Source organism: Cyprinodon tularosa, unplaced genomic scaffold, assembly GCF_016077235.1.
Source record: "Cyprinodon tularosa strain WSP-4 unplaced genomic scaffold, ASM1607723v1 ctg284, whole genome shotgun sequence".
Taxonomy (NCBI): Eukaryota; Metazoa; Chordata; class Actinopteri; order Cyprinodontiformes; family Cyprinodontidae; genus Cyprinodon; species Cyprinodon tularosa.
The window spans coordinates 313335-338004 of NW_024038990.1; the positions used below are offsets into that span (position 1 = coordinate 313335).

The 24670-nt window shown below is 40.4% G+C and overlaps 1 long non-coding RNA gene across 1 annotated transcript; it reads right to left on the reverse strand.

Annotated features, from left to right (window-relative positions):
- LOC119786971 lies at positions 1–22945 on the reverse strand. The gene is made up of 3 exons (XR_005281267.1): positions 22812–22945; positions 2502–2618; positions 1–98 (listed from the first exon to the last, which is right to left on the reverse strand). It is a non-coding gene; the product is annotated as an uncharacterized LOC119786971 (long non-coding RNA).
- Positions 22946–24670: the final 1725 nt, after the last annotated feature.

Below are 24670 nucleotides of genomic sequence, written 5' to 3' on the forward strand. Positions count from 1 at the left end.
TCAGTGAGCAGCTAGGGATCCGATCCAGGTCAGGGATACAGATCAGACAAGAAAAGTTCTGGAATCCAAGAGTCCGCAGCCCAGTCAGGTGTTCCGATCTGAACAGAAACAGACAGATCCAGGGTTCCACGAATGAACAGAGCATGAAGGCAGGTCAAAGTTCCATGAGTCCAGCAGGGAGCTCAGACAGACACGCACAGATGCAACAGGCAAGCTCAGTGGCTGAGGGAAAGAGCCAAGACATGATACCAGGATAACTGCAAAACTTTAAATTGGTCTCCACCTAGGAGCCAGGACACCATCAGGAGACAAGACAAACACAAGCGGAATATAAAGCAACAAATGCAGGTGGATGAAATGAGGAATGATTAGGAACCAGGCAGAGTTAGACAGGTGAATGAAGTGAACAACTAATGTCAGCTATCAGGGCAGATCATGACAGCTATTACTACTATGTTTTTATGGATGTAATATTAAAAAAGACAGGTTTTCTACACTTCCCAGGTCTTTATTGTTGGTTTGCTTGATGCAAACTGATAAAATTATATCTCAGAATAAAACTTAGCACAAGGAAAAGGAAGCAACACAATTAGGTTTAAATAAGTTGCATATTGAATCATAATCGTCTATAGATAAATTGTCCACCAAGTCTCTTACTTTTACCTCTTCTGTCTCAAAAGGCAGTCTATTTTTAGCACAGTTATGATGAAGAATGAGTGTTTTTCCATACCAATCGGTGGTCATAATAATATGCCGCCCTATTAAATAAATGACTAAATCAACGGAGAAGAATCCATAAATACAGCCTGCTTTATATTTACAAAGAGTTCATTAAGACGATTAGTTCTCAACATCTAAAATTTTACAAGACCAGCATAGCCCAGACAATTTTTGGGAATTATTATGCATTTCCTAAATGAGCCTGTATTAATGTTATTTCACTATCATTCTATCTATGCTCTCTGCTTTGTTGTTCTAAGCATTGTGCTGCCTGTCTTATTGCATCAGTAGGCGGAGGCTGGACGATAATTGCTGTGGACACGATGAAATGGACAACAGAGTGCTGAGTGGCTCTAAACTCATATAGACCTAAGTGGCTGTGGTGGCTTGGCAAAGTGCTTATGGAAGCACAGGGGAACCTCACCCATCTCCTGTTTCCTCTCTCCACAAATCCAGCACAGTAAATCTCCTTCATTAATTCACACACACACCGCCTCTCCTTTTTCCTTGTAATTTCCTTTTTCCATAAATTTCCCCTTCTCCTTTTCCCTTCCCTGCTTCCATTTTGCCACTGGAGGCATGCTCATCATTTCCAAACTTTGATTCATTTTCTTCTTGTCCTTTTCTCGATCTGTCTTGGCCTCTTCTCGACAAAGTGAAAGCAGACTGCTCCTGCACCTTCTCCTCTCTTATCTCCTCATTGTCCTATCAGTCTCCATCAGGGCCGACTGCTGCCACTTCAGACCTGTCTGTCCATGAATCTCCTTCCTTATTGTCTCCTTCTCCTTCCCCTAAACAGTCCCCTTAGCCCTTTCTTTGTCTTTCTGTGCTCTGATGAACAGGCATACCCCTACATTTACAAAAAATGCTGAGATTTGCCCCATTAAAGTCTTTTAATGCCCACCTATCAAGATAAGGCTTTCCAGATGTTCACATTTTCTGATCATTAAAATACTTAATGCTCAGGCATGGAAAACTGCAGACAAAATGCTCAATAGAAATGAAAAACTTTAAGACTTGCCTGGGGATCATATCCATTGGAAATATTAAGCCAAACTAAATTCAGTTTTATCATCTGTGAATGCATGCAAAGTGAATGCATATGGCACTTTCCTAGTCTCAATGACCGCTCAAGGCATTAGAGCTACATTCACTGATTGGCATTCACACATTTATACAACAATGAGCAAATAGCTAAGCAAGTCAGAGTTAACTGATAATATAAAATTAAAGGTATAGTGAAGGATTTACTCAAATTTTTGAAAAGACCCGCCCTCTCCGCTTTAAAAATGTATGCATTAGCCCAATGGGCTCTATGCACAGCTCCACTACTTCCTGAATTTAAGGCAGCTCCTTCGTTTCCTGTCTTTCATTACTGGACGAACTGATTAATCCAGGTGTGTCTGGCCAGTTACTTAGGTCATACACACTTGGATTAATGAGTGCATCCAATCATGAAAGACAGGAAACAAAGGAGCCTCCTGAAGTTCAGGAAATGGTGGAGTTGTGCATAGAGCCTATTCTCTAGGATGTGTAGGGACGCAATGATAAGACTGTTGCTTGGATGGATCTCATCTCAACCATATTTATATATAAAAAAAGTTTCAGCGCAAATAAGACTACTGGTACATAAAAAAAATCATGACATTGCATAACTACTAACCATGCAATATACAAAATGAATAAACTTATTTTCCCTGAAAAGTTACAATATAGAGGTAGGTAACTTCTACTAGCAGTGATGTGAAATGGATTTCCCCAAATACCGTGCCAAACTTTACCTGTTGAGTAGAGACTTTGCAACCGAGGCATCAGTGGGAAGCCCGACCTGTGCTTTCAGTTGTTAAAGATTTCCTCTGTGTCTACACCTTGAAGCTCTATCTCTCCAGTTTTTTTTTCTGAAAAGAGATCATTTGGGAAAGGCTCTTTCAATAACACTTCATTACTTATATGTATTAAATGAGACATGACAAAAGATTTTGACATAAATTGTAACCTTACTCAGATCAGAGAAGTTGCTTAAAGTTTACAGAAGGCAACTGCACACCTGTGGGCTCACCTCTCAGGAAGTGGCCCCGATTAACAGTTAAAAAGGCCTTTTATGCATCTCCAGTCTGCCACATCATCACATTGTTACATTATAAACTTTAGCAGATGAGCAGACATGAGTAGACACAATATTACACTTTGTTCTTAGCTGAAGGACACCACTCTCATTTCATTCCCAAATCTTTGCCTCGTACAGAATGAAGATTGTAACTGTATATCTGGACAGAGGAACTAAACTATTGGGGAAACTATTGGGTCCTGACATGCTATGCATGTCAGAACAGGCAGCTAATAATAAGATGTAATTAACTCACACATTATCAACACAGTGTATGCAATCATGTGAAAGAATCTCCCCAAAAACACTCTAGTCTTGTTTTTCTCTTCTGAGTCCTTTCTCTTCTTCTGATACACTTCGTAGACACTTTTTCTCCTACAACTCTCTGCCAACCTTAAAGAACAGCAGTGAGAAAGGAGAGCTCCAATGACCGTCTGAAACTGTAGCATTAACGTGTGCATGGGCAGAAAAAGACAGCTAAGTGAGGACCAGCACGCATTACGGTCTTATGTAAACACATCACTAGAAAGCTTGACAATTAGGGGGACCACTTGTTTTGATGATCCACCCAGAGAACATTATCAACTATATATTTAAAATCAAATAGTGAAAAACCATTTAAAGTGACAGTGAAACACCGTTTAGTCGTGACTCATCGACCTGACAGATCAGTGAAAATATTTTGACCCTGATGCTAACCGTGAACAGCCTCAGTTATAAAATTGTAAAAATAAAAAATAAAAATACCAATAAGAGAATCACTTAAGATTTTTAATACTTAGCCTATAACCAAATATTCATACACAGTGTAGTTTGTGTAACGTACAGGATATTGGACCCAGGAAACAGCTCAGACAGGTCAGTGGAATGCAACAGATTTTATTAATAATGGGAGGCGCAGGGGGCGTGCAGGCGGCTCTCAGTCAGGAAATCCCCTGTGGCGGAGACAACAGGTTAGTGATCAGCAATAAGAGAACTAGAGAGGGACTGAGGCTGAATCACTAACCTGTTACTGGGTCTTAGAGTGGTCCGGGGCAGGAGTCCGTATGATGAAGGGGCTTGTGGAAGCGGTGGCCGTTGAGTGGCGGATGGTTAGCTGAGGACTGAGGCCGACGAGCTCCAGAGACAGTTCGTTTATGGATTCAGAGATGGGATCCAAGCGAAGGTACAGAGGGGCAATCCATAAGAGAGGTCCAGGTCCGTTCGAGGGTACGTTTACTGGCAGGTTGAGAGAAGCAAAAGAGTTAGGCAGACTCGGTTACTCACTGACTGAGTGGGGTTCAGGCTCAGAGGCATTCAATCCAAGGCAGAACTGATGCAAGGGTTCAGAGGCAGGTCTGGTTTGGATTCTGGACAGGCAGTCAGGATCAGATAAGGGGTCAGACAGGCTCGGAGAAAAAAAGGCAAAAACAGGTCAGGTAACAGGTAGGCAGGCAAAATGTAGAAAAGCTGGAAGGTACTCAATAGTTGGTTTGAGACGATCTGGCAGTGGGAACAGATCCAAATGAGCTATATATAGAGGTGGGACCAATTAGTGATAATTGCAGGCAGGGTGGAGTGAGCAGGTGTGAGGAGTTGGAGATTAAGCCAGCACCAGTGCCGAGATCGTCACAGTTTGCACAGGATCCGATTTCAGTAGTTCCTTTATTAGTGCCAGTAAATCAATAATAACCTGTTCCCTGTTGGTTATGTTACCTGAACTAAATAGAATAATTAATAAACATAGTTGTGAAATTATTAATTTAAAGTATATTTAAGATGCAAGTATTTTAGTAGGGCCCCTTCTGCTTTACTTCAATTCTCTGAAAATCACCAGACTATAGAAAATAATGGATGTGAAAAATTTTCCACATAGCTATTGATCGCTTATTGTTACTCAGTAACATTTACTGCGCTATAAAAATTCAACATTTTACAACTTTGTGTTAGTTAAATCCAGTGTTGGGCACGTTACTTTGAAAAAGTAATTAGTTATAGTTACTAGTTACTTCTCCCAAAAAGTAACTGAGTTACTAACTGAGTTACTCCACAATAAAAGTAACTAGTTACTAGTAAAAGTAACTATTGCGTTACTTTTGGGTTTCTCGCCCCCGTAACCCTCACCATCCAGCCCCCACCTTCTCGCCGTGTGTTTCCAAAGCCATCTGAATAGAGTGGATGACAAAGACAAGAACCTGCAGAGAGTTTAGCATTTATTGCAACTCAACGTAAATGACATCAGGGGGGAACGCCATGTGAAGTTTTTTAACAGGACATTCAGATCTGGTGAAATTCATAACTGGGAATGTCTAATTCAGAAATCATGTGTGTTTGGGTTGTTATAGATACTGCAACATCTATCTATCTATCTATCTATCTATCTATCTATCTATCTATCTATCTATCTATCTATCTATCTATCTATCTATCTATCTATCTATCTATCTATCTATCTATCTATCTATCTATCTATCTATCTATCTATCTATCTATCTAGATCTATACTCTGTGTGTGACATAAAATATGGATCTCCATCCCTGCCACAAAGGCCATCAAATAATGTTTAAAATAAAAAATACAGTAGGTTGAAAAGGCAGAGCATCCATCCATCCATCCATCCATCCATCCATCCATCCATCCATCCATCCATCCATCCATCCATCCATCCATCCATCCATCCATCCATCCATCCATCCATCCATCCATCCATCCATCCATCCATCCATCCATCCAGATTTCTCCCTTTCTCCATATAGGCTTTCATTTTATCATTCACGCTCTCCATAGTTCTCCTGTGGCGCGAGCACAGGGCGACAGTTGCGCGCCTTTAGTGAGCATGCGCGTTTCCTGTCGCTTGTGCGGTGAATCGTGCCGCCTGCGCTGTGCGGAGGTGCAGGGGAAACCGTATCTGATGGGGAAACGCAGCTCGGCGTAACACCGGTATTTCCATGTGGAAAACGCTGTTTTGCTGCTGGAGTCATCCTCACTCTCCATCTCTCTGTGTGTGCTGTACGTTTACACCCGCCAGCAGAAACACCCACCTACCCAACTGACAGACGGAATCTCACTATACATCAGCCATTCTCATCCACCCCTCTCTCATGACAAGGCGCGCACGAGTCCTATCATGAAAAATGGTTAATTGTGCGACCTGAGTAACGTGCAGTAACGGGGTGTCTGCAATGGTAACTGCGTTATAGTTACAGTCAAAGTAATTAGTTAGATTACTCGTTAAAACAAGGTAACAGCGTAAACCTACGCTGTAAACCTACGCTGTAAACCTACAACCTACTGTATAGCTGCACCTATCCTCATCCAACCCTGACAAGGGATGCATGTTCAAATTCTTTCAAAATCTCACTCCAAGGTTTGGTGAAAAGTTGGCAGCCCTGAGGTCATCATGCATTCTTACGCATCATCATAAAGTTTTTGCTTTAGTATTGTTCTACCCTAAACTTTGAGTGTAAAAGCTGATTTATACTCAGAAACCAGGTCGTCTGCGTGTGTGTCGCAAGTGAACGCAAATGTGCCCCCACCCTTTCCACAGACACTCTGCTGCACCCCTCCAAAATTGTAGGTGACCGCAGACAGGAGGCCTCTGATTGGTCACATCTACATCTGCTTTAGTGTTATTCTTCCCAATGGTTGACCTCAACCTGCTCTCTGTAACCAGGTAACAGCAGATAGAGGAGTACAAAATACCATTTATGTATTTAAAAACAAGCTCCGGCTTTGCCACCCTACCTAGCCATTCTGTACCTCCTTTGCACCTCCTCCCACCCCCCATTTAAAAAGCTCTAAATCCACCACTGTGGAGAGATGGTTCTCTTTTTACCTCCACTCCAGTTTCTCCAAGCCCTGTTATTCTGTGAATGCTGGGATCCTTTTCCAGTCTTTGATTCATTGGTTTGTGGACATTATTCATCTAAGGGAAAATAAATAGGAGGCCCTTTCTGAAGTAAATTGCGTGAAAATAGAGAAGATTTAGATGTCCGATATCTTGTCTTCATATCATAAGTCAGATTCACACATCCAGTTTGCACAGTAGGGATTTTTAAATAATTTTTTTGAGGTAGCCAGCAGCACTTCCTGCATGAATGCCGCCCTCTTGATCTTTGTCTCCCAATAGGAAAACAAAAAGTTACAATCCAAACTTTAGTAAATTTCCATAAATATGCACATATTACAGTGGTGTCTTTAATTTTATCTTACATGCACACATTGAAAGTTTAAAAGGAAATTCTCCACAAGTTCATCTCTTTTTACCTCTTTTCAGTATAGCTGGGAAAGAGTTATGGTGCATTGAAAAAAATAAAAGGAATGAAGAAAAAATAATTAAAGTAGACAGCTAAAAAGTGAAATGGGATATTGGTGAATGAGAATTATTAATCAAGAGAAGCAAGTAAAGAGGGCATTATTCGTACCGAGATAAAAGACATCTGACACAGAAGCACAGGTGGACGCACATGAACAGGAGGAATCAGTGAATTACGAACCATCAAGCCTTCGCTGCAGAAAGCTCATGCTATAAATCATGAATCATTTACAGTCTCTTTCCCTCAGGAGCCTGTGTTTAAATATTAATGCTCTCCATTCAGATCACAGCCACCCTGACCTGCATAGCTAGGTCTGCTCCCCAAGGACGTGATATACGCATCATTCCTATTCACACACACAAACTTCCAAGCACACAAGTACTTCCACTGATCATCAATAGGAGCTGACAGAACACCAAAGGGTTAAAACGCAGCTCTTTTCCAGGTGTGTAAACTTCCTGAATACTTCTAATGTTTTTTAAATTCCAGCAAAGCCTCTCTTTCTGGAAACATTAATTGTTGTAAAGAAAGCTCGACGTCTGTCCAGAGTTTTATTTTTATTTTATTTTGTTCTTTAGTGTTTTTTTTTTACTGAAAGGTTTAGTATAAGGGAGGGAGAGACAGTGAAGCTTTGCAGTAAGTGACCAAGATACCAATGATGAGGAAAGTAAAGCTGCTTTTCCAATGACAGTTTCAGCCCTGCACATCTCCATTCTACACAGAACTCTTCCTAAATGGAAGAGCTCTACCAATTGCTGCAGAGCTTCAATAATAAAAAGAAAAATGATAAAAAAAAAAAGTTAAACCTTAAAGCGACAGTGAGTCAAAATTTCACCAATTTAGAGGTGTACTGAACGAATTACAAAAAAAATTTGATAAAACGCTAGTTAGAACTTCCGTAAAAGTTCAAAAAACTCCACTGGACTTGGTTTCCAAGATTTGAAGACGTTTCGCCACCTCTCCAGGAAGCTTTTTCAAATCAAATTGGATTCTCAGTGAGTTTCAGTCTTATGTAGACAAGGCCTTGTATCACTTGGAAACATGTAAATGGTAACCGATGAATGGGTTGTTTGGTTCCATTTTTAGCCTGTAATATCTGAAACCTGTCTATGATTCTGAAGGTGTCATGATCTGGCCTGTTTGCTCTCCCTTAATTAGTAATTCCTCTCACCTGCTGTTTTCCCTCCCTGCCTCAATCATAATTTATTCCCCTCACCTGTTTACTCTTGGTTATATTCAGTTCAGCCTGAGCATTCAGTGCCAGATCATTTTTTTGTCTTTTTGTCAGTCTTTCTGTTCAGTTTTATTTTATGGTTCGTGTCCTGGATCCTAGCAGCCTATCGAAAGAGGGTTTTAGTGTTTGTCTCGTCTCCTGATCATCCACTGTTCCTCCCTCGCGGAGTCCTCTGGGTTTTTGGTTCATTATGGGGGAAGGTTCAGCTTTTATCCAGTAAGCCTGGCTCCAGGGAGGAGACCAGTTTAAAGTCCTGCTTCAAGTTTCGGTTCCTATGTCCTGTGTCGGTTACGCTCTTCCACTGAGGCTGCGTGTCTACTGTACACCTGATCCTGTCTCCTCCTGTGCCTGACCACCTGGTCATGCTTCTGGTCCCAGTCAGACTCTGAACCCTCCTGGGAGCCTGTGGATGCCTGGAAGTCTGGATCCTGCCACCTGTTTCTGTTCCTGCCTGATCTGGATCCTGCCTGTTTCTGTCTGTTCCTGTCTGTTCTGGATCCCTCACCAGGATCGGCTTCCAGCATTAACCTCTGGGACTGCAGCACTGGGGACATTCGTGGTCTGGACTGTTAAACCAGGTAAGTGACCAACACAAATAATCTATATCAGTTTATTGTGGTCACTTACCTGTGTTTCCTCCCTAGAGTGTCTGAGATTGGGCGGTGCCCCGCCCCCCCGCCTGCAGTGTCCGCGAGCCACAGCTCCGCTTTTGTTTTGTTTTATTTAATAAATGTTTGAACTTTCCTACTGACTGTCTCTCCTTGAATACTGGGTCCATCTGTCCTCGTTTCATGACAGAAGGTTGGTTGTTAAAGGGCGGGATTGTCGTTAAAGGGGGGGATCGTCTCCTGGACACTCATCGGTTTTCCATTTGCATGTTTCCAACCAATACAAGGCCTTGTCTATATAAAGACTCAAACTCACTGCGGATCCAGACATTTGAATTGAGAAAGCTTTCTGGAGAGGTGGCGATGTCAGGATTTGGTGTGGATTGAGGACCCAAAAGCAGAGGCAAGTTGGCAGAGGTGAATTTTGGTGGGTTTAATGAGGTTTACAGGTACGGAGGCAGGAATCAAAGATCCAACAAAAATAACAACGAACCAGAACCAAGGAGACATCAGGGGAACCAAACTCTAGGAGCCAGGGAGAGACGAGGTAAGCAGACAGATGTTAGACAAGGATCCAGCAAACAGGAACTGAAGAGGGAGGCTTTTAAAGGGGACAGAGACAAAGAGAGGGCTAACAAGAGGATTAAAAACAGGTGAGGACAGAGCAGAAAACAGAGCTTGGGAAAGAGGACACAAGAGGGCAGCAGAGGACAACAAATGGAAAACCAAGACTGTGACAGGCGAAACGTCTTCAAATCTTAGAAACCAAGTTCAGTGGATTTTTTTGAACTTTTACGGAATGACTATGACCTGGATGACTGAGAATCTTCATCAGCAGCTTGTTAGAACTACTACGGACCCGTAGAGTGACATTCTCCATCCCCTTGTCCAATCAGCTAAAATGAAACAATACAATAAATCTTTGAAAACAGGCTTGGAATATGCCATCGACAGGGCTGTCAACTCTCACCCATTGGGTGTGAGACATCTCAGTGTCTTCACACACTCTCACTCCATATTCCCAAATTTTCATGCTAAGAAATTACGGACATAAAAACTCAACTCGATTCCACTTATTTATATATAGAAATATCATGGCGATAAAATCCAGTCCTTGTTTTCAACACAACCTTAGTGCAAACACAATGACATGCCAGGTTCATATACAGCCTGTATTTTTGCACCAGCACACCTGTTCACCGTGGGGACAGCAGCAGAGGTCAGGGACCTGCGCCAGATATTGAAAAAATACCAGGATTTCTGAGCAGTTATTATAAAGTACGTCATTTTAATTTGATCTTATTTTATCTGGACTGAGTTAATTCACTTTGTAAATTAATGAAGATTTTAAGCAGTCTAGCACTTGAGTAAATATGAATAAAATATACAGCATTTAACTAAAATGATTAATATGGAGACTGAAGTGTAGGATTAAATCAAAAGGTTTGTTTTCTCTATACCATGTGCTTTTTTTTTTACTGAGCTTTACTACTTGTTTGCTCTATTTTTAGTCCCAGTTTGAGTCTATGTTTTGCTCACAAGTTAAATTATTATTGCTCAGTTTAGTTTAATAATCTCCTCTTGGATTTTAGGACTAATTAAACCAATAATAAACTAAAACCTTCCAGTTATGCCTCAAAAATCAATAGGAGGTCCACAAACAGAAATGCCTGAGTCCTTCCATCAACTCCTCAGCTTGATCACAAGCAGTTCCTGGATTCTCTGGCTGGCAGTTGGATCACTCCTTTTTCCTCCTCCACGCCTGAGTTAACCTGTCCGCCCTCCACAGCAGTCTTCACAATCTTCAACCTGATCTCATTCAGTTGAAACCTCTCTCTGGAACCTGGATTACTCCGAACATACCCACAAAGGAACCAAGACAACTCACATCAACCTCCCTTCTGAGTGAAGGAAAGCTTCAATTCAATGTGTAGACGACTCCGTGTGCCCTCCCCCTAAGGACTCGTACCACTTTTTGAACTATTAATACTGTTTAAATGAACTTGATTTATCAGATTTCCTGTTCTCCTGTGGTTCTGCATGTAGGTTAGGAAACTGGAAACCAACATGACAGGCTGAGCTGCTGGACGTACCTATAGAATCCTTTAGTCATTCTGATTTAGCTGGTATACCGTCCATTTCTTTTTTCAAAAGAAAAAAAAAAAAGGATGCCCGTTCCTCAAGATAACATCTGGAAAGAGTTTGATTTATTACTTAACTGCTCTTGTTGTGAAAAAAATCAAGAAGCTCCAGGCGGATCCTATTGTTTTAATAATTTTAATTCAGTTGATTGCATTGAATCATTGACTCGAAGGCAATCTGTCACACCCAGCATGCTTGTAGCGACAGTAGAGAGGAAAAACACCCTTTTAACAGGAAGAAACCTCCAGCAGAACCAGGCTCAGTGTGAGTGGCGATCTGCCGAGGCCGACTGGGGTTCAAGGAGACAGAAGCAGACATACAGATATGAGCAAAGATACAACAGGAAGTTATCAACCAGCTCCACAGGCAGCCACGTTCAGGACAGACACAGTCAGGCAGACGAGCTCCAGGCCAGCTCCCATGTCAGAGGATGAAGAGAGCACATCCTGTTAGTGACAGTCAGAGAAACAAGACTACACTGAAAAATTGGACGAGCTCAAACACCTATAAAAAAAGGTGTTGATGGCAGCAGCACAGCTGATATTTTTCTCCAGGATGGAGTCACAGCCAAACAGGAGCAGACCAGATAAAGCTAATATGAATAAAAGGAGAGAGATCATTATGGAAGTAAATATGTGCCATCAGAATTTGAATAAAAAATACCTCTGAAATTTGAATGTTGTATATTAGTGCTTACTTTTTCAGTATAAAAATAAATTCAGAATATATTTTTAACCTAAAAAAAATTCAATGTCATTATTTGTACATTAAAAAAAATTTCAGTGTAATTTTTTTTACATGGTTGCAATTTTCAGTTATTAAAAAAATTCACATTCCTGTTTCAAAGTGATCAAATTTTCAATATACATATTTTTCACAGTTTAAAATTTCAGTGTTAAAAAATTCAGCATATAAAAAATTCAACTTTTCAAAATTCAAATGCAATATTTCCGTTGTCCTCCAATTCAACTTGCTCAAATTCACTGTCTCAAATTCAGCGTCTAAAAATTCGCTGTAAAAATGGCCAAGGTTACTTCAGGTCACAGACATTAGCAATGGATGTCCGATTCCAACATCCACCTAATCACGTGACACAACCGTCATATCGAAGAAGTACCAGTATCACCCAGGCTGGCGACCATGGAGGCGAACTCAAACCCAACGGTGAGTTTAATGCTTTCATATTTCTGTAGTATATTTTATTTTGCACATGAAGTTTGATACATTATCTTAAAGCCTGATTTAAAACACTGGTTTGGGCCGTTGTTAATGTTACACCGTGTAGTGCCGGCATATTACTTCTCGCTACCTCCGAGCTACCCCCCCCCCCCCACCCCGACCCAATTTCGCCCGTTTTATTTCAAAAAGAAGTAACATTTCTGGAGATGCTACCGCTAATGTAGTAGGGGAGAGTGGGGTAAGATGAGCCATTTTTTACTTATGTTGTTCTGGACGTAAGGGAAAATGACACAGAAATAGAATGAAAACGTATTATTTTATTTTAGGATGTCTCCTATCAAAAGAAATTATCAGAATGCATCTCTGACAAAGCTGCCCAAAATAATGACTTCTCAAAAAAAAGTTCTCCTGTGGCTCAACTTGCCCCAGGTAAGGGGTAAGTTGAACCAAGTAAGTGGGCAAATTGAGCCATCTTGGGGTAAAATGACCCTCTAGATTTTAAAATGTAAACATGGGCATATTGTGCTAACAAACAGTTTGAAAAGTTTTGAACAAACCACCGGTTAGTTTCAAAACCATTTACGGTAATCAAAAGAACTATTCAATATTCCAACTGTCAAGGTTGCGGAGGAACATGAACTGTTGCTCCCTCCTTGCAGTCCCTCTAACCTTTTGAGGTTGAGTTAGCTTCTTCAGCACATCACTCCGTGGGAAAGATGCCTCATCATTTTCCTTGAATGCAAAGGTGGGTTTCTTACTGCCAGTGATCCCTCGGATTCTTCTCAGAAATCTGGCACTCACTTCGTTTCCTGCAAGGCTGTCAACCAAGTCAATGTAATGGTGGCTTCTGCATTTGGATGCAAATTTTACGATGACAAAGTCACCAACTACCAGATCTGAGACATCTGGTTCACTTCTTTCATCGCTGGAACTCTTGTGCTCAGAAGTGTCTCCAAATGGGATGGCAACATCACTCTCCTCAGAGTTATTTTCTACTGCGATTTTCTTCTGGGTTTGTTTCCTCTTCAGCATTCCTTTCTCTGTTATGGTTCTTTCTGTTTTGCCTTTCTGTTTATTTTGCCTTTATTTATGGGCACTTTTGATTGCCTGCTTTTCAGGTGTATCAGTCAGGATTCTTGTCTTCACACGCTTTCGGTTTGTTTGTTTCCGGGGGTTCTGACTTCTGGGTAAGGGTAGAATGTCATTAGGAGACACATAACCAGCATGGTTGGGGTGTGAAATTGTGTCACTTGGTGAAGCACATGCATGTGCAGGGCCTGGTGAAGGTAGCTCAGCAGAAAGGGAAGTGAAACCACAGGTGCATCACCTGCAGTTGCAGGCTGCTGCTCCAGGTTCGGCCTGTCTGACACCATGGATGGCTCAAACTCTGCATCAGAAAAGATATCTCTGTTGTAAGGGAAAATCCCAGTGGATCTGAATCCAGAGGAGATATTTCGTGGTGCCATTGCTGACAGGAAAGCATCGCTCACACAGCCAGGGATTTGGTATATGCTGGCTGTTTTTCCTGGGTTGGACCTCATCCAACCATCGAGAGATCTGCTGTAATAGGTCTTAAATGGACCATACACGCACTTATCCAGAGGCTGCATGCAATGGGATGTGTGAGGTGGAATTGTGAGCATAACAATACCACCTGTTTTTGCTATCTTCAAAGCCTTCAGAGAAATGTGGGCTTCATGGTTATCCAAGATCAGCAGCAGTGGCAGGTCAGGGGAACACTTGGTCTGCTGAACCAGATGTTCAAGGAACTCAACGAAGGTGTCTTCATTGATCCAGCCTGATCTGGTGGAGGTACCAATTGACCCTGGTGGTGCTCCTGTAATGAAGTGGTCTTTGTATCTAACCCTTGGGAAGATAAACGTGGGTGGGACTGCATTACCAGTCGCATTGACTGCACAGACCACAGTCACTAGTTCGCCTCTTTCTGCAGATGTGATGGCACCCACTTGTTTCTTTCCTTTTTCGGTCACAACCTGCTTTGGTGTCTATACTGTTGTTACTCCTGTTTCGTCAACATTATATATCATGTTTGGAGGGAATTTATGCCTGTAAATGCTTCTTTATGTATCTCCTCAATGTTGACCTGTCAATATTTCTCTCTTTTGCCACTGATCTGATGGACTTTCCAGCCTTGACATCATTGGCTGCTCTTTCCAGCGCTTCAAGGGGTGTTGAGCCCCAGTTTGTTTTTCTCTTGTAGGTTCTTGGCATGATCCCTGTTCTACAATAGGAAACATTTGACAAATCAGTTGAGTATACTCAAAGAAATACTATTTTATAGTAGTAAAGAGTGCTTGCCTTGTGGTGGGGTAAGTTGAACCATTTGCTCAATTTACCCCATAGCCTTTGGCTCACTTTGCCCCATAGCCACCATTTTGGAAAAAATGTGCTAGCTTAGAAATTCAGGCTAATCTTTAGTGAAGTTATTCACATGATTTTATACGTAAGAAAATCAGCAACAAGTATAATATATAATTTTAGACCCAGATAAATTTGCTTTGATATAACAGTCATTTTACCTGATATGCTGTAAATTTACTTAAACAAGCAAAAAACAGTTTCTTGTGTAAAAAAGTACTTACCCCTTCTCCCATGTGCTTGTCTTTATCGCAGCAAGATGGAAATGATTGGTGCTTCCTGAATTTATGGTCACATGACAAAACATGTGAACGGTTATCTAGATACAAGGGGTGGGTCAACTTACCCACTGGCTCATCTTACCCCACTCTCCCCTAAGCTAATATGGCTGCCTTGTGTGCTTCAAAGAGGGGCTGTGAACAGTTCCGACCCCACTCTGATCAGCTACTGTATTGTTAGCTCGGAGGTAGCTAGGTATTGTTAGCTAGGAGGTACTGGTACTTCTTCAATATGACGGTTGTGTCATGTGATTAGGTGGATGTTGGAATCGGACATCCATTGCTAATGTCTGTGACCTGAAGTAACCTTGGCCATTTTTACAGCGAATTTTTAGACGCTGAATTTGAGACAGTGAATTTGAGCAAGTTGAATTGGAGGACAACAAAAATATTGCATTTGAATTTTGAAAAGTTGAATTTTTTATATGCTGAATTTTTTAACACTGAAAATTTAAACAGTGAAAAATATGTATATTGAAAATTTGATCACTTTGAAATAGGAATGTGAATTTTTTTAATAACTGAAAATTGCAACCATGTAAAAAAAATTACACTGAATTTTTTTTTTATGTACAAATAATGACATTGAATTTTTTTTTAGGTTAAAAATATATTCTGAATTTATTTTAATACTGAAAAAGTAAGCACTAATATACAACAGTCAAATTTCAGAGGTATTTTTTATTCAAATTCTGATGGCACATATTTACTTCCATAGATCATAATGTTAGATATTGAATTAACAAATTATGCAGAGTGAGAGAGTAGAGATAGAATAAACTATGGCTCCTTTAGTTGCTTTCATGGAGGACAAAGTGGTTGAGGCTAAGAAACAGGGTATTACTGCAGCGAACTTTGGTGAAAATGATTAAAAAGTCTGCAGCTGATATTTGGGAGCCGGGAGTCAAGCTGCTCCACGCTAAATGTAGAGACATGCTTTCTTTGGACGTGTAACTTCTGATCAGTTTGAAGAATTGAACTGAATGTCCTCCCTTTTGCAAACACTACTTAAAGGAACCTTTCCTGCTTGATACTGTCTAGAACTGAAAATTAACTACATGTATCAATTATCTTATTCCTGGTTACTTTGCTCCTGCTTAGCATGAACAACACCTCCTTTTCATCTGGGATTTGTGTTTGCAGTTGATGTATTAATTAAGCTTTTGCAATGTTAATCAGGCAAGGTAAAAAAATCAAGATGCTGCTACAGCTACACAAAACAAAAATATGTCCAGAAGTGAAACATATCTGCAAAAATCTTCCAACTGCACAGCATCCAAAACCAGAAAAAAACATTTTCTAGGAAAATATCTGCCAGAAAAGGACAAATTAATGAGAGCAAAAGACCTTCGCTAACCTTGAACGGTGCAATTCTAAAACACATAGTCGTTGTAAAATGAGTAAAACATTTTCAGCAGGTTGCTCGACTGTTACATCGAGCAAACTGACAAGCTCAAGTTGTAAATAAACTGTGGAGCTTGCTAGGTTGACAGATAAAACAGAGCAGACTGGCAGCCAGATAAAACAGGCTAACTGAGCTGACTCAGTGAGTGATAAGACAGCCATGGCAGACAGATAAGTAAAGACAAATTTCCTGAAATTAGAGGCAAATGGGTTAGTCAGACGGCGCAGTCTTAAAGCAAAATGTTATTTCTCCTTAGGTAGAAGCCACAGCCTGGAAAAGTTTTAATAAACTAGTACTAACAAAAAAAAAATTGTGGGCAAGAAAAATAAAAAAACAAGCACTGATAAGCAACAGCCTAATGAGAAAATGGAACGCAGGTGAGAAGGTGGTGGAACCTACAACTGGTGCACACAACCCTTCATAAAAAGAGGATGGAGGGGAATCATTTTAGGCCTCAGAGGTTTGTAGGATAATATTAGTGAACAAACCAGACAGGTCAGGGATGAAGCTACAGGGAATAGATATTTGGTCCAAGAATAACTAAATTAAAATGGGGTTGACATTTCTTCTCCTGTTGTTGATCCTGTGTGTTTTGGAAGTCCAGAAGGCAAAGCAAGTTTATTTCTATTGCACATTAAAATAGCAAGACAATTCAAATGGCTGTACATGAACAGAGCATAAGAAAATAACACACAGAGGAAGTGCATTGAACAGATATAGTAGAGGCAGATAAAGTAAAGTTGTATTAAAACTTAAACGTATAGGTTTACGAGTTGCCAGGTTAAATAAAAAAAAAACATCACTTAAAAAAACACTTAAATTGTTTTAAAATTGATAAAAAAAATAAAAAAATGTAAAATCTTCTGGAAATATGGTCTGGACAAGTAGAGCATAAGAACTAAAAGCTGCTTCTTCATCTATGGTTCTGGCTCTGGGTATGCAAAGTAGATTAGATCCAGAAGATCTGATAGGTCTGAGACATATTTAAAACAAATATATATTATATTTTGGTGCAAATGTATTCATATTTTTTTTTAGACTAAACTATTTTAAAGTCTATTATACATGGTGCCTATGATAGACTGGGCAGCATTATTATGGATCTATTGCAGCTGTGTACCAATATTTGATCTCTCCTTTAGTCCAAAATCCTTATTTTATATTTGCTTTAATTCAGCTAAAGAAGATTTCAATCTGAAAAACTCAGAGAGAGAGAAAGATGCAATTAGAAGAGTTTTATTGATACAATAGTTTGAACTTTGGCGCTCAGGCCTCGACCGGAAACATTAACGCTGATTTATACTTTAATGCAGATAAACTGATGTATGAGAATAAGGATATTTCCCCTGGGCCTGAAACTGGTGGTGGAGTTTAGATAGATGAAGTTTGGTTAATCCATAGAGGCTGGTATACAGGGTGATGCTTGAGTTAGATGTCACTGAATGAACAAGTTTGCATAAACTGTCCATGAACTGTCCATGAAGAGCAAGCATGAAGTGACTGTGGAGAGAAAAAACTCCCCTTTGGGAAGAAATCTCTGGCAGAACCAGGCTCAACGTGGCGGTCTTCTGCCGGACCGTTTAAAGTGACAGGGAACTCCATGAAAGTCTGGAGGGACTACATGCTGGGGGTGAGGTTGAAGGAGCATCGAGGAGGAGTCGGATGAGCTTACTACAATGGTGGAGAAGGGGATGGAGGTGGGTTGTCTGAATCAAAGTCCGACATAGGAGCGACGGTTCTTGCGCTTGTTGAAGAGCAGGCCGAGAGATGATTTGGAGTTGCTTTTAAGGTGAATGCTGGATGATGATTGGGCATCGAGGATATGTAGCTAATATTTACAGGCACCTACATTTCTGAAGCAGACCCATAACATTATGGTCTGATTGTAAGGGCATTCACAAAGGTCATTGCTATGGTAACAAAGCAAACTATTTTTATTTTGTTTGTTTTAATGCTGCATATGTGTAAGATTCCATCCTGTTGTCCAAAAAGACAAACATCAGTTTTGTTGTAGTTCATGCAGGGTTCATGCACACCTCAGCTGTCAGCCTTAGCCACCGACTCACATTCCATGTCTTTGCTGTCTTTATACAATCAGCTTGCCTCATATTAAGCTATTTCATATGCAGGTTTGCTCAGATCAGTCTGATTTGAAATAGTAAGTCTTATAAGGAGTTCAGAAATACGTTCTGATCTCCACAATATCAATATCATTGTAGCTCTCTGATTATAAAGTGTTTCAAGTATTGCCGTTATGTTGGAAGGCAAAACTTTTACATTCTTTCTATTAAGGATTATCCTGTATTTTTCCATCTTCAAATCTACTCTGACCAGCTTTGCTATCCCTGCTGCTGAGAGGCAGCCCTACATACTGATGCTACTAGCAACATGTTTCACTATGGGGATGTGTTATACATGCTAAATCCAGAGTTAGTTCGCTGCCAGACAGCAATTTGCAGAGAGATTCAGTGTTGTTCTCGTCTGAGCAGAGCACCCTCTTCCACAATGCCCTAACACGGTTTGTGGACTTTTTTGGTTTTTCGTTCAAAAGTGATGTTCTTGACTTCATTCAGCTATAAAGTCCACATTTTTAAACAAAAAAAGTTGTTTTTTCACCTCAGCTGTAGATCTCTCCAGAGTAAACATATGTGCATTATGTGCATTAATAAAGTCCAAAAACCATTTGATCATGATAAAATAAGTTTATATAAACCTGATAGTGATTAGATCAGGGGTCTCCAACACTGGTTCTCAAGATCCTGAAGGTCTTAGATGCATCCCTGCTCCAACACAGCTGAATCAAAGAAAGGCTCATCACCAAGTCTTTGCCAAACTTGATGGCATGCAGAAGAGGAAATTCACTTATGTGAATTAGCTGTTGGAGCAGGAAGGCATTGGGAATCAGCAGCAAAGTAGATATTGAGGAGACCAGCAGTCCTCGTTGAAAATTTCACCATCACAATGAGGACCACTTGTTGCAAAGTGAAAACATTTTGCATGTCCTCAAATGGTATTTGGCTAATGGTTAGGTTTTGTCAATTGGGTTCGGGTTGGGGTGAGCTATGCATTAAAACGGGTTAGGTTTAGAGTTAGTTTTAGGGTTAGGGCAAAGAAAGGGTTGAAAAGGACTGAAAATCTGTGACAGTCGATGGAATTCAACACATGGTCCTCACTACATATAGCAGGACAAACATGCGTGTGTAGGTGTGTGTGTGTTTGGTATGGGGTGGGGGGTGCCCCCTTTATTGCCCAATTGCTGAATTACTTATGCTAAAGTTGCCTCTCGGGAGCCAGAACACATGCTAAAGGTTCCCTCTAAAGGGTTAGGACCTGCTATATGTGCCCTCTTTTTCCTTTCTGCCCTTCCTTTTTTTCCCTCCCCTTCAAAAAGTCTGTGCACTCCCATTCCTATTGAGCTTAAATAGAATTCCAGCTCAGGGCATGAGGAGTGGGCATAAACGGATGTGACGCCATCTACTGTACTGGCAGTACCACAGATTTATCAGAAAACCAGATGGCATCCACTAAATAGAGAGACTGACGGTCCTGCAAGGCCTCGCTGTAAAACAGCAGCTGGGTATTAGCCAATCTACCAATCAATATATGTATAATGTTGTTTGCATTTAAACAACATTATACGACGTCGAGAATCAAGAATCCACCTTTCGTATTCCATTTTCAGAGTTTTTTTAAAGTGTTTAACAGAGACGTTAGCACCTCGACGTCGGAGTACACAGAGTGAAGCGAAAAGACTACAACTGTGTAAACAGGCCCCATTTCCGTTTCCGGTGGCAGCGGAATATTGACTATTCCAACAGAACTCAATGGGATTTACAAAATGCTAAATAAAACACTACAGGAACGTTTTTTCTTTACGAAACTTTTTTGGGAACGTCATTGAACAGCGCTGACGACACGGTGAGTAGCATATTTTAAAAAAAGAACGTTTAAGGTTGTTTTAAGGACATTATCGGACATGCTCTATGCAAGCCATTCTAAAGCAGCCAGGGGGTGATTCTAAATGAGCCAAAAAGCAGAGACAGGAGCAATTGTCAAACTTTTGGTGTCGATCATTCGATTTCATCCTGGACACTACAGAAAATGGGCTTAAAGTGTAAAAAACCGAACTTCTCCTTTAAGACTGTAGAGATTAAGAACAGCATCAATATTAGTGTTATCACAGTAATGATAAGGAGTGTTTACTTACTGCAGCTTTTTCAAATTGGATCTCTCACTTTTTGTCATTGTTTTAGGTTTTAGAAGACACTGTTTCCAAACTTTGTTTTGAAGTTCTGACCAGTCTGACCAGTCATTAGCTGCTTCCTTGTTTACCCCCTGCACACATGCACAGTATTGTACCTAAATTGCTTTTGTAAATATACATAAATGGATTTATTCACTAAGCAAAAACAAGTGTAAAACAGAAAGATTACCAAATATTATACCAGCAGGACATACATTTCGTATGCAACCAGAGTGAGTTACTGGTGTATAAAATAAAAAAGTTCAATAATGTGTATTATGTAGCTTTTGAGTCTAATTCAAAAGTCTTAAAAGCCTGCAAAAAGATGTAAACAGGCAAAGTGTTTGCAACAGATGTGCAACGTCTGAGCACACAGTGCAGCACTTTTCCTTGATAAAGAGCAAGAAACCAGTCAAACTATTAGATTTTGATGGAGTGTTGTGCTGCTTCAGGTCCTCCTAAACCACTGCTTGTTCTGTTCCTCCTGCTGGTCTATCGATGCTGGTTGCTTCCTTTACTGCTGAAACATTGCTTTGATTGTACAAAGCTGTGATCTAAGTTGAAGTTCTTTTTATAAAGATTGGTGAAATGTTCCTTCCTGGCAAACCAGCCAACAGCTAAAAAAAACAACAACCCTGAATTAATTAAATAAAATGAATAAAATCCAAATAAAATAGTCATAAAATAGACATCATTAAACAAGTGAAATTCATTTCTAGGTTAAACTGACTGATCAGTGCTTGGTTGTCTTCTAAAAGTAAGTGCTTTAGATTTTATTGAAGATATCAGAGAAAACAGCTTCCTTTCTCTTTCTCCTTATTCTTTACACGTACTGTATTTAAATTGCTTTTTAAAAAAATAAAATCCCAAAAAATGAGATGTCAAATGCAAGTATAAAGGTTTTAACAAGATGCCTTAATTATCAAGGGCTGTAAAAATGTTTGCAAAAAAATGTAAAAACTGACAAATCAGGAGATTTTTTACCAAGATTTCATTTTGTGTCCTTACTCCACCTTTTCTCTATTCCCGTTCTTGTTCACACGGAAAGCCAAGAGAGAAGGGCAGAAATTGACACCAAAACAAACATTCCTGACATCTCGCCACCGTGCGACTGCTTCCACCATCCAGCTCTGCAGATGTATGGGAATTCATGTAGAGCTTCCAGCACCAGCTCTTCCAATTACTGTCACCCTGAGTGTGAAGCATCCCTCCCAACGCCTCGTTCTCTCCCTCCTCTTTGGTCTTCCTCTTTAATTTCCATCTTTTTAGCCTCAGGCGCATTCGCAGGTATCTACTGTTGGTTCTCACTCTCTTATTTTTTCCCCCCACCTCATCTTCGGTGGACCTTTTTTTTGAGACAATGTGCTTCGCTGATTCTCTTTCAGTGTTCATTTAATAGGGCCTCTGTTTAGATCAATCTTACCGAATCAATACTTAATATCAGACAGAAGCACTGGCCTTTTATTGTATGTACTCTGGCGTATCGTCAAGACACACCGACCATCGTCTCCATTCAACCTATTCACACCAAAAGTAATGAGATATTGAATTGGACTCACACAAACTCAGGTGCATCCAATACTGTATGATCCAGAATAGGTGCATTTTTCTTCCAAACCAAAAATCTTGTGCTAAGGTAAAGCACCTGATAATATTTGACATAAGAGTCTCATTTTTCTTCATTTGTTCTGCTTTGAACAATTTCGCGAGAGGACCCAGCAATCCTCCAGGAGTGAACGAAGTGGTGCAAATTGACATTTTTTGCCGTGATAAATGAACCCTGTGCTGATGACCTCTGCAAGAGAAAAAGCACAAATTTGGCTCTTTTTTCAGGCCCCTCTTCTTCCTCTTGCAATATTCCCAGTCGTCCCATTAACCATGCATTATGGGCCTAAGTGTGTTGGCCACAACGAAGGGCACCAAGCAGAATTTAAGTATGTCTTTCAAGCTGTGTATAATTTATCATATTCAGAGCCTTGAGCTGTTTTAATGGTCTCTCCTCTCATTATGCACTCTTGTTTTTCTTGGCATGCCTTTCGAGACATACTCCCTTTCCTAATGGAAGGACAAATAGATTCATATAATCATAATTACACCGTTTTAAAGCAGTAAGTGAAAGAATCAGATGCAGATAGCAAAAAGGGGAAGGGCGCAGACACAGCTGTAACTAAGAGAAGAGGAGCAGGAGGAGGGCATCCCAACCAGACAGTGTCAACTTACCCATTTCTGTCATTCGCCTCCGCTGCCATCTTGCTTCCTGTTTCTCTCTGCTTCCTGTCGCCAAGGTGACTGATTGAGCCTTTGGAGGAGATGAACATCACGTCAGAGTCAGCTGGTTCTTCTGTCAGCATTCCTGCCCCGATTAGACCGCCTTGATTGAAAGGAAGCCGACTTCATGAGCAACTGAACGATTTCAATGAGAACCAAACCAGATATTTATATATGATATGTACATCTGTCTGACATTAAATCTGAATAAATAAATAAATGAATAAATAAATACGGGTAAGTAAGGATTGCAAAACGTTTTTTTTCTTAATTTCCCACAGACAAAAAATCACATATTAATAATTGCAACCTGGAAGGACTCACACAGAGAAAAAATGCAATTAGAAAAGTGTTGTTTAATTTAGTTATACAGGTAACAATTATATTCTTAAAAATATTTCCATCTAAGGAAACACAGCTCATTGTGAGGACTCTGAAATCTCAAGGATGTAGTGACAGTGGAGAGAAAACTGTAAGGACTCCAGTTTGTTTGGGTTGTGTTTTTGTGTTGTTCTCTCCTTCCACCACCAGGTGGCACCCTGTTCTCGTTGGTCCTCCCACACACCTGTGGCTGGTTGGCTCATTACTGGAGACTATTTGAGCGGTGGACTGTCACTACCTCGACACCAGAGTGTTTGCCAGTTTTGGGTACTCTAGCCAAGCTGAGTTTAGCTGAGACTAACTTAGTCTTTGTTTTCACTGCGCCTAACCTTGTCTTTGTCTTTTTGGCAGGAAGCCTTCCTGCAAGCTGGATGTTTGGCCTTCTTCCCCTGGAAGGATTGTTTTGAGTCTCACACTCAGCAGGGGATTAACCTCCATAAGTTCCGTTCAAGTCCTTCTGGATTCCCAAGTGATAGTCCGCTCAATAGCTCCTCAGGATCCAACCAAGTCTTAACCTGTCCTCCCTCCAACGAGTCTCTACCTAAATCCACATTAACTGGATTCTGGGAGAAAAGCTCTTCTCAATCAACGTGAATCCCGTTTTCTCTGTCTCTCTAACCTTCACTTAAAGTTTCCACGGATCCTGAACTAACCGCTGATACTTCCCTTGCCTCTTCCAGTTCCGGTTCACCAGAACACAGAGTTTCCTGAATCCAACCCCCGCTGACCTTATCAATAAACCTGTTCAAACTTTTACCCTGGTTCTCTGAGTGGTTTACTGCATGTGGGTCAGATCTCTAAAGAAAATCATGACAAAAAAATCCCTTTTAACATAAACAGCTGAATGGTTTTCATATCATGTCTGGCTCCCTTTGTTTTACTTTATTTTGTTTTACTTTTTCTTTTTATCTTTCATGACACCTGAGCAGGATCGTAATGTTGATGAACTTACTGCACAGACAATGTTTTGAGGTGGACTTTCTCAGTTAAAAAACACATTAAAACCCCTTTTTTATCCACTAATCACAGCAAATATAGCCAAGCTCCCCTCTGCCGTTGAACACAGGAGCCGCAGAAGCATCAGGCACATCTGGACACACTTTACACAACTTGTATAAGCATAAAAAATTAAGCAGCAGGCGCTTTCTTGATGCTCATATCATGGTGTGAACGTAGCATAACATTTTCTGATTGTTTAAATTATCCTATGAAACATAATATTGAACCTAAAAATTATCTCATGTCTTTCTTATGAAATTTCCACCTCTAGTGAAGCACACATACTTCCCGTAATCAGGACAAAAGTAGTGTTGTAACTAAGACAGAAAGTTGGCTACATTCCACCTCAAAATGCAGGAAATAGCATTTCAGATAGTCTGAATTTCAACATTTCCTGGACCCCCCTATTCTGTACAAAGCCTAAAGATGTT